The sequence below is a fragment of the Tribolium castaneum genome, chromosome 4, assembly GCF_031307605.1.
Source record: "Tribolium castaneum strain GA2 chromosome 4, icTriCast1.1, whole genome shotgun sequence".
Taxonomy (NCBI): Eukaryota; Metazoa; Arthropoda; class Insecta; order Coleoptera; family Tenebrionidae; genus Tribolium; species Tribolium castaneum.
Window position 1 is genome coordinate 18,151,688 of NC_087397.1, and position 10,813 is coordinate 18,162,500.

The window sequence follows — 10,813 nt, forward strand, 5'->3', positions numbered from 1 at the left end:
GCTGATAAAATTTCCTACAAAATAGTTATTTGCATTTTTCTTGTAGGACCAAGCATAAACGAGTTATAGAGTTGGATATAAATAATATTTAACAAAAATTTGCTTTAAAATAAAATGCTTGAAAAACCGGAATTAAACTAAATTAATTGTGTCTAACACTTTAGTAGAGGAAAAAGGAGAAGACATAAAAGTCACTAAATGCTTCAGAGTCGTCTTTAGTCGTCATATTAATAACAATAACATTAATAATAATAATACTAATAGTACTAAATTTGCTTAAATGCAAACGCTTAATTAAGGTGACAGTTTTTTGGTTTCTTGCTTATATCTCGAAAACAGTTACTCCTATCAATTTTTATCTTTTTACTAAAATTAAAGCTGATAAAATTTCCTACAAAATAGTTTTTTGCATTTTTCATGTAGGACTAACCATAAGCGAGATATAAGTTTGAAAATAATCAATATTTAAAAAAAAAGTGCTTTAACAAAAAATGTCTTGTGATTTAAAATACACTTAATTTATTGGGTCCAATACTTTATTAGAAGAAAAAGGAGGTGACTTAAAAGTCACTGAAGTCTTCAGAGTGGTTTTTAAATGCTGCATTTTCGTCTACGTCTCAAACATTGAAAACTGAATTACATTTTTGTTCAGTAACTGTTACAGTTTTCAATTTGGTTTTTTGCTTATATCTCGAAAACAGTTACTCCTATCAATTTTTATCTTTTTTTTCAATATTCAAGCTGATAAAATTTCCTACAAAATAGTTATTTGCATTTTTCTTGTAGGACCAACCATAAGCGCGTTATAGAGTTGGATATAAATAATCTTTAACAAAAATTTGCTTTAAAATAAAATGTTTGAAAAACCGAAACTAAACTAAATTAATTAAGACTAACACTTTAGTAGAGGAAAAAGGAGAAGACATAAAAGTCACCAAAGTCTTGAGAGTCGTTTTTAGTCGTCATATTAATAACAATAACATTAATAATAATAATACTAATATTACTAAATTTGCTCATATGCAAGCGCTTAATTAAGGTAACAGTTTCTTGCTTATATCTCGAAAACAGTTACTTCTATCAATTTTTATTTTTTTACTAAAATTAAAGCTGATAAAATTTCCTACAAAATAGTTATTTGCATTTTTCTTGTAGGACCAAGTATAAGCGAGTTATAAAGATGGATATAAATAATATTTAACAAAAATTTGCTTTAAAATAAAATGTTTGAAAAACCTAAATTAAACTAAATTAATTGAGTCTAACACTTTAGTATAGGAAAAGGGAGAAAACATAAAAGTCACCAAATTCTTCAGAGTCGTTTTTGGTCGTCATATTAATAACAATAACATTAATAATAATAAAACTAATAGTACTAAATTTGCTTATATGCAAGCGCTTTATTAAGGTAACAGTTTTTTGGTTTCTTGCTTATATCTCGAAAACAGTTACTCCTATCAATTTTTATCTTTTTACTAAAATTAAAGCTGATAAAATTTCCTACAAAATAGTTGTTTGCATTTTTCTTGTAGGACCAAGTATAAGCGAGTTATAAAGATGGATATAAATAATATTTAACAAAAATTTGCTTTAAAATAAAATGTTTGAAATACTGAAATTAAACTAAATTAATTGTGTCTAACACTTTAGTAGAGGAAAAAGGAGGACACATAAAAGTCACTAAAGGTTTCAGAGACGTCTTTAATCGTCATACTAATAACAATAACATTAATAATATTAATACTAATAGTACTAAATTTGCTTGTATGCCAACGCTTAATTAAGGTGACAGTTTTTTGGTTTCTTGCTTATATCTCGAAAACAGTTACTCCTATCAATTTTTATCTTTTTACTAAAATTAAAGCTGATAAAATTTCCTACAAAATAGTTTCTTGCATTTTTCATGTAAGACTAACCATAAGCGAGATATAAGTTTGAAAATAATCAATATTTAAAAAAAAAGTGCTTTAACAAAAAATGCCTTGTGATTTAAAATACACTTAATTTATTGGGTCCAATACTTTATTAGAAGAAAAAGGAGGTGACTTAAAAGTCACTGAAGTCTTCAGAGTCGTTTTTAAATGCTGCATTTTCGTCTACGTCTCAAACATTGAAAACTGAATTACATTTTTGTTCAGTAACAGTTACAGTTTTCTTATTGGTTTTTTGCTTATATCTCGAAAACAGTTACTCCTATCAATTTTTATCTTTTTTTCAAAATTCAAGCTGATAAAATTTCCTACAAAATAGTTCTTTGCATTTTTCTTGTAGGACCAACCATAAGCGAGTTATAGAGTTGGATATAAATAATCTTTAACAAAAATTTGCTTTAAAATAAAATGTTTGAAAAAGCGAAATTAAACTAAATTAATTAAGACTAACACTTTAGTAGAGGAAAAAGAAAAGACATAAAAGTCACCAAAGTCTTGAGAGTCGTTTTTAGTCGTCATATTAATAACAATAACATTAATAATAATAATACTAATATTACTAAATTTGCTTATATGCAAGCGCTTAATTAAGGTAACAGTTTCTTGCTTATATCTCGAAAACAATTCCTTCTATCAATTTTTATTTTTTTACTAAAATTAAAGCTGATAAAATTTCCTACAAAATAGTTATTTGCATTTTTCAATTAGGGCTAACCATAAGCGAGATATAAGTTTGAAAATAATTAATATTTAAAAAAAAAGTGCTTTAACAGAAAATATTTTGTAATTTAAAATACACTTAATTTATTGGGTCCAATACTTTATTAGAAGAAAAAGGAGGTGACATAAAAGTCACTGAAGTCTTCAGAGTCGTTTTTAAATGATGCAATTTCGTTTTCGTCTCAAACATTGAAAACTGAATTACATTTTTGTTCAGTAACTGTAACAGTTTTCTCTTTGGTTTTTTGCTTATATCTCGAAAACAATTACTCCTATCAATTTTTATCTTTCTTTCAAAATTAAAGCTGATAAAATTTCCTACAAAATAGTTATTTGCATTTCTTTTGTAAGACCAACCATAAGCGAGTTATAGAGTTGGATATAAATAATCTTTAACAAAAATTTGCTTTAAAATAAAATGTTTGAAAAACCTAAATTAAACTAAATTAATTGAGTCTAACACTTTAGTATAGGAAAAAGGAGAAGACATAAAAGTCACCAAAGTCTTCAGAGTCGTTTTTGGTCGTCATATTAATAACAATAACTTTAATAATAATAATACAAATAGTACTAAATTTGCTTATATGCAAACGCTTAATTAAGGTAACAGTTTTTTGGTTTCTTGCTTATATCTCGAAAACAGTTACTTCTATCAATTTTTATCTTTTAACTAAAATTAAAGCTGATAAAATTTTTTACAAAATAGTTATTTGCATTTTTCTTGTAGAACCAAGTATAAGCGAGTTATAAAGATGGATATAAATAATATTTAACAAAAATTTGCTTTAAAATAAAATGTTTGAAAAACCTAAATTAAACTAAATTAATTGAGTCTAACACTTTAGTATAGGAAAAAGGAGAAGACATAAAAGTCACCAAAGTCTTCAGAGTCGTTTTTGGTCGTCATATTAATAACAATAACTTTAATAATAATAATACAAATAGTACTAAATTTGCTTATATGCAAACGCTTAATTAAGGTAACAGTTTTTTGGTTTCTTGCTTATATCTCGAAAACAGTTACTTCTATCAATTTTTATCTTTTAACTAAAATTAAAGCTGATAAAATTTCCTACAAAATAGTTATTTGCATTTTTTATGTAGGACTAACCATAAGCGAGATATAAGTTTGAAAATAATTAATATTTAAAAAAAAAGTGCTTTAACAGGAAATGTCTTGTGATTTAAAATACACTTAATTTTATGGGTCCAATACTTTATTAGAAGAAAAAGGAGGTGACATAAAAGTCACCAAAGTCTTGAGAGTCGTTTTTGGTCGTCATATTAATAACAATAACATTAATAATAATAATACTAATAGTACTAAATTTGTTTATATGCAAGCGCTTAATTAAGGTAACAGTTTCTTGCTTATATTTCGAAAACAGTTACTCCTATCAATTTTTATCTTTTTACTAAAATTAAAGCTGATAACATTTCCTACAAAATAGTTATTTGCATTTTTTATGTAGGACTAACCATAAGCGAGATATAAGTTTGAAAATAATTAATATTTAAAAAAAAAGTGCTTTAACAGAAAATGTTTTGTGATTTAAAATACACTTACTTTATTGGGTCCAATACTTTATTAGAAGAAAAAGGAGGTGACTTAAAAGTCACTGAAGTCTTCAGAGTCGTTTTTAAATGCTGCATTTTCGTCTACGTCTCAAACATTGAAAACTGAATTACATTTTTGTTCAGTAACTGTTACAGTTTTCACTTTGGTTTTTTGCTTATATCTCGAAAACAGTTACTTCTATAAATTTTTATCTTTCCTTAAAAATTAAAGCTGATAAAATTTCCTACAAAATAGTTTTAGCATTTTTTTTGTAGGACCAACCATAAGCGAGTTATAGAGTTTGATATAAATAATCTTTAACAAAAATTTGCTTTAAAATAAAATGTTTGAAAAACCGAAATTAAACTAAATTAATTGGGTCTAACACTTTAGTAGAGGAAAAAGGAGAACACATAAAAGTCACTAAAGGTTTCAGAGTCGTCTTTAATCGTCATACTAATAACAATAACCTTAATAATAATAATACTAATAGTACTAAATTTGCTTGTATGCAAACGCTTAATTAAGGTGACAGTTTTTTGGTTTCTTGCTTATATCTCGAAAACAGTTGCTCTTATCAATTTTTATCTTTTTACTAAAATTAAAGCTGATAAAATTTCCTACAAAATAATTTTTTGCATTTTTCATGTAGGACTAACCATAAGCGAGATATAAGTTTGAAAATAATTAATATTTAAAAAAAAAGTGCTTTAACAAAAAATGTCTTGTGATTTAAAATACACTTAATTTATTGGGTCCAATACTTTATTAGAAGAAAAAGGAGGTGACTTAAAAGTCACTGAAGTCTTCAGAGTCGTTTTTAAATGCTGCATTTTCGTCTACGTCTCAAACATTGAAAACTGAATTACATTTTTGTTCAGTAACTGTTACAGTTTTCACTTTGGTTTTTTGCTTATATCTCGAAAACAGTTACTCCTATAAATTTTTATCTTTTCTTTAAAATTAAAGCTGATAAAATTTCCTACAAAATAGTTATTTGCATTTCTTTTGTAAGACCAACCATAAGCGAGTTATAGAGTTGGATATAAATAATCTTTAACAAAAATTTGCTTTAAAATAAAATGTTTGAAAAACCGAAATTAAACTAAATTAATTGGGTCTAACACTTTAGTAGAGGAAAAAGGAGTAGACGTAAAAGTCCCCAAAGTCTTCAGAGTCGTTTTTAATCGTCATATTAAAAACAATAACATTAATAATAATAATACTAATAGTACTAAATTTGCTTATATGCAAACGCTTAATTAAGGTAACAGTTTTTTGGTTTCTTGCTAATATCTCGAAAACAGTTACTCCTATCAATTTTTATCTTTTTACTAAAATTAAAGCTGATAAAATTTCCTACAAAATAGTTATTAGCATTTTTCTTGTAGGACTAAGTATAAGCGAGTTATAGAGTTGGATATAAATAATCTTTATCAAAAATTTGCTTTAAAATAAAATGTTTGAAAAACCGAAATTAAACTAAATTAATTAAGACTAACACTTTAGTGGAGGAAAAAGGAGAAGACATAAAAGTCACCAAAGTCTTGAGAGTCGTTTTTAGTCGTCATATTAATAACAATAACATTAATAATAATAATACTAATAGTACTAAATTTGCTTATATGCAAGCGCTTAATTAAGGTAACAGTTTCTTGCTTATATCTCGAAAACAGTTACTCCTATCAATTTTTATCTTTTTACTAAAATTAAAGCTGATAAAATTTCCTACAAAATAGTTATTTGCATTTTTCATGTAGGACTAACCATAAGCGAGATATAAGTTTGAAAATAGTTAATATTTTAAAAAAAAGTGCTTTAACAGAAAATGTCTTGTGATTAAAATACACTTAATTTAATGGGTCCAATACTTTATTAGAAGAAAAAGGAGGTGACATAAAAGTCACCAAAGTCTTGAGAGTCGTTTTTAGTCGTCATATTAATAACAATAACATTAATAATAATAATACTAATATTACTAAATTTGCTTATATGCAAGCGCTTAATTAAGGTAACAGTTTCTTGCTTATATCTCGAAAACAGTTCCTTCTATCAATTTTTATTTTTTTACTAAAATTAAAGCTGATAAAATTTCCTACAAAATAGTTATTTGCATTTTTCTTGTAGGACCAAGTATAAGCGAGTTATAAAGATGGATATAAATAATATTTAACAAAAATTTGCTTTAAAATAAAATGTTTGAAAAACCTAAATTAAACTAAATTAATTGAGTCTAACACTTTAGTATAGGAAAAAGGAGAAAACATAAAAGTCACCAAAGTCTTCAGAGTCGTTTTTGGTTGTCATATTAATAACAATAACATTAATAATAATAATACTAATAGTACTAAATTTGCTTATATGCAAGCGCTTAATTAAGGTAACAGTTTCTTGCTTATATCTCGAAAACAGTTACTCCTATCAATTTTTATCTTTTTACTAAAATTAAAGCTGATAAAATTTCCTACAAAATAGTTATTTGCATTTTTCATGTAGGACTAACCATAAGCGAGATATAAGTTTGAAAATAATTAATATTTAAAAAAAAATTGCTTTAACAGAAAATGTTTTGTGATTTAAAATACACTTAATTTATTAGGTCCAATACTTTATTAGAAAAAAAAGGAGGTGACATAAAAGTCACTGAAGTCTTCAGAGTCGATTTTAAATGCTGCATTTTCGTCTTCGTCTCAAACATTGAAAACTGAATTACATTTTTGTTCAGTATCTGTAACAGTTTTCACTTTTGTTTTTTGCTTATACCTCGAAAACAATTACTCCTATCAATTTTTATCTTTCTTTCAAAATTAAAGCTGATAAAATTTCCTACAAAATAGTTATTTGCATTTCTTTTGTAAGACCAACCATAAGCGAGTTATTGAGTTGGATATAAATAATCTTTAACAAAAATTTGCTTTAAAATAAAATCCTTGAAAAACTGAAATTAAACTAAATTAATTGTGTCTAACACTCTAGTAGAGGAAAAAGGAGAAGACATAAAAGTCACTAAATGTTTCAGAGTCGTCTTTAGTCGTCATATTAATAACAGTAACATTAGTAATAATAACACTAATAGTACTAAATTTGCTTATATGCAAACGCTTAATTAAGGTAACAGTTTTTTGGTTTCTTGCTTATATCTCGAAAACAGTTACTCCTATCAATTTTTAACTTTTTTTCAAAATTAAAGCTGACAAAATTTCGTACAAAATAGTTATTTGCATTTTATTGTAGGACCAACCATAAGCGAGTTATAGAGTTGAATATAAATAATCTTTAACAAAAATTTGCTTTAAAATAAAATGTTTGAAAAACCGATATTAAACTAAATTAATTGGGTCTAACACTTTAGTAGAGGAAAAAGGAGAAGACATAAAAGTCACCAAAGTCTTTAGAGTTGTTTTTAGTACTAAATTTGCTTATATGCAAGCGCTTAATTAAGGTAACAGTTTTTTGGTTTCTTGCTTATATCTCGAAAACAGTTACTCCTATCAATTTTTAACTTTTTTTCAAAATTAAAGCTGACAAAATTTTCTACAAAATAGTTATTTGCATTTTTTTGTAGGACCAACCATAAGCGAGTTATAGAGTTGGATATAAATAATCTTTAACAAAAATTTGCTTTAAAATAAAATGTTTGAAAAACCGATATTAAACTAAATTAATTGGGTCTAACACTTTAGTAGAGGAAAAAGGAGAAGACATAAAAGTCACCAAAGTCTTTAGTGTTGATTTTAGTACTAAATTTGCTTATATGCAAGCGCTTAATTAAGGTAACAGTTTTTTGGTTTCTTGCTTATACCTCGAAAACAGTTACTCCTATCAATTTTTATCTTTTTACTAAAATTAAAGCTGATAAAATTTCCTACAAAATAGTTTTTTGCATTTTTCATGTAGGACTAACCATAAGCGAGATATAAGTTTTAAAATAATCAATATTTAAAAAAAAAGTGCTTTAACAAAAAATGTCTTGTGATTTAAAATACACTTAATTTATTGGGTCCAATACTTTATTAGAAGTAAAAGGAGGTGACTTAAAAGTCACTGAATCTTCAGAGTCGTTTTTAAATGCTGCATTTTCGTCTACGTCTCAAACATTGAAAACTGAATTACATTTTTGTTCAGTAACAGTTACAGTTTTCTTATTGGTTTTTTGCTTATATCTCGAAAACAGTTACTCCTATCAATTTTTATCTTTTTTTCAAACTTCAAGCTGATAAAATTTCCTACAAAATAGTTATTTGCATTTTTCTTGTAGGACCAACCATAAGCGAGTTATAGAGTTGGATATAAATAATCTTTAACAAAAATTTGCTTTAAAATAAAATGTTTGAAAAACCGAAATTAAACTAAATTAATTAAGACTAACACTTTAGTAGAGGAAAAAGGAGAAGACATAAAAGTCACCAAAGTCTTGAGAGTCGTTTTTAGTCGTCATATTAATAACAATAACATTAATAATAATAATACTAATATTACTAAATTTGCTTATATGCAAGCGCTTAATTAAGGTAACAGTTTCTTGCTTATATCTCGAAAACAGTTACTCCTATCAATTTTTATCTTTTTACTAAAATTAAAGCTGATAAAATTTCCTACAAAATAGTTATTTGCATTTTTCATGTAGGACTAACCATAAGCGAGATATAAGTTTGAAAATAATTAATATTTAAAAAAAAAGTGCTTTAACAGAAAATGTTTTGTGATTTAAAATACACTTAATTTATTAGGTCCAATACTTTATTAGAAAAAAAAGGAGGTGACATAAAAGTCACTGAAGTCTTCAGAGTCGATTTTAAATGCTGCATTTTCGTCTTCGTCTCAAACATTGAAAACTGAATTACATTTTTGTTCAGTATCTGTAACAGTTTTCACTTTGGTTTTTTGCTTATACCTCGAAAACAATTACTCCTATCAATTTTTATCTTTCTCTCAAAATTAAAGCTGATAAAATTTCCTACAAAATAGTTATTTGCATTTCTTTTGTAAGACCAACCATAAGCGAGTTATTGAGTTGGATATAAATAATCTTTAACAAAAATTTGCTTTAAAATAAAATCCTTGAAAAACTGAAATTAAACTAAATTAATTGTGTCTAACGCTCTAGTAGAGAAAAAAGGAGAAGACATAAAAGTCACTAAATGTTTCAGAGTCGTCTTTAGTCGTCATATTAATAACAGTAACATTAATAATAATAATACTAATAGTACTAAATTTGCTTATATGCAAACGCTTAATTAAGGTAACAGTTTTTTGGTTTCTTGCTTATATCTCGAAAACAGTTACTCCTATCAATTTTTAACTTTTTTTCAAAATTAAAGCTGACAAAATTTCGTACAAAATAGTTATTTGCATTTTATTGTAGGACCAACCATAAGCGAGTTATAGAGTTGAATATAAATAATCTTTAACAAAAATTTGCTTTAAAATAAAATGTTTGAAAAACCGATATTAAACTAAATTAATTGGGTCTAACACTTTAGTAGAGGAAAAAGGAGAAGACATAAAAGTCACCAAAGTCTTTAGAGTTGTTTTTAGTACTAAATTTGCTTATATGCAAGCGCTTAATTAAGGTAACAGTTTTTTGGTTTCTTGCTTATATCTCGAAAACAGTTACTCCTATCAATTTTTAACTTTTTTTCAAAATTAAAGCTGACAAAATTTTCTACAAAATAGTTATTTGCATTTTTTTGTAGGACCAACCATAAGCGAGTTATAGAGTTGGATATAAATAATCTTTAACAAAAATTTGCTTTAAAATAAAATGTTTGAAAAACCGATATTAAACTAAATTAATTGGGTCTAACACTTTAGTAGAGGAAAAAGGAGAAGACATAAAAGTCACCAAAGTCTTTAGTGTTGTTTTTAGTACTAAATTTGCTTATATGCAAGCGCTTAATTAAGGTAACAGTTTTTTGGTTTCTTGCTTATACCTCGAAAACAGTTACTCCTATCAATTTTTATCTTTTTACTAAAATTAAAGCTGATAAAATTTCCTACAAAATAGTTTTTTGCATTTTTCATGTAGGACTAACCATAAGCGAGATATAAGTTTTAAAATAATCAATATTTAAAAAAAAAGTGCTTTAACAAAAAATGTCTTGTGATTTAAAATACACTTAATTTATTGGGTCCAATACTTTATTAGAAGTAAAAGGAGGTGACTTAAAAGTCACTGAAGTCTTCAGAGTCGTTTTTAAATGCTGCATTTTCGTCTACGTCTCAAACATTGAAAACTGAATTACATTTTTGTTCAGTAACAGTTACAGTTTTCTTATTGGTTTTTTGCTTATATCTCGAAAACAGTTACTCCTATCAATTTTTATCTTTTTTTCAAACTTCAAGCAGATAAAATTTCCTACAAAATAGTTATTTGCATTTTTCTTGTAGGACCAACCATAAGCGAGTTATAGAGTTGGATATAAATAATCTTTAACAAAAATTTGCTTTAAAATAAAATGTTTGAAAAACCGAAATTAAACTAAATTAATTAAGACTAACACTTTAGTAGAGGAAAAAGGAGAAGACATAAATGTCACCAAAGTCTTGAGAGTCGTTTTTAGTCGTCATATTAATAACAATAACATTAATAATAATAATACTA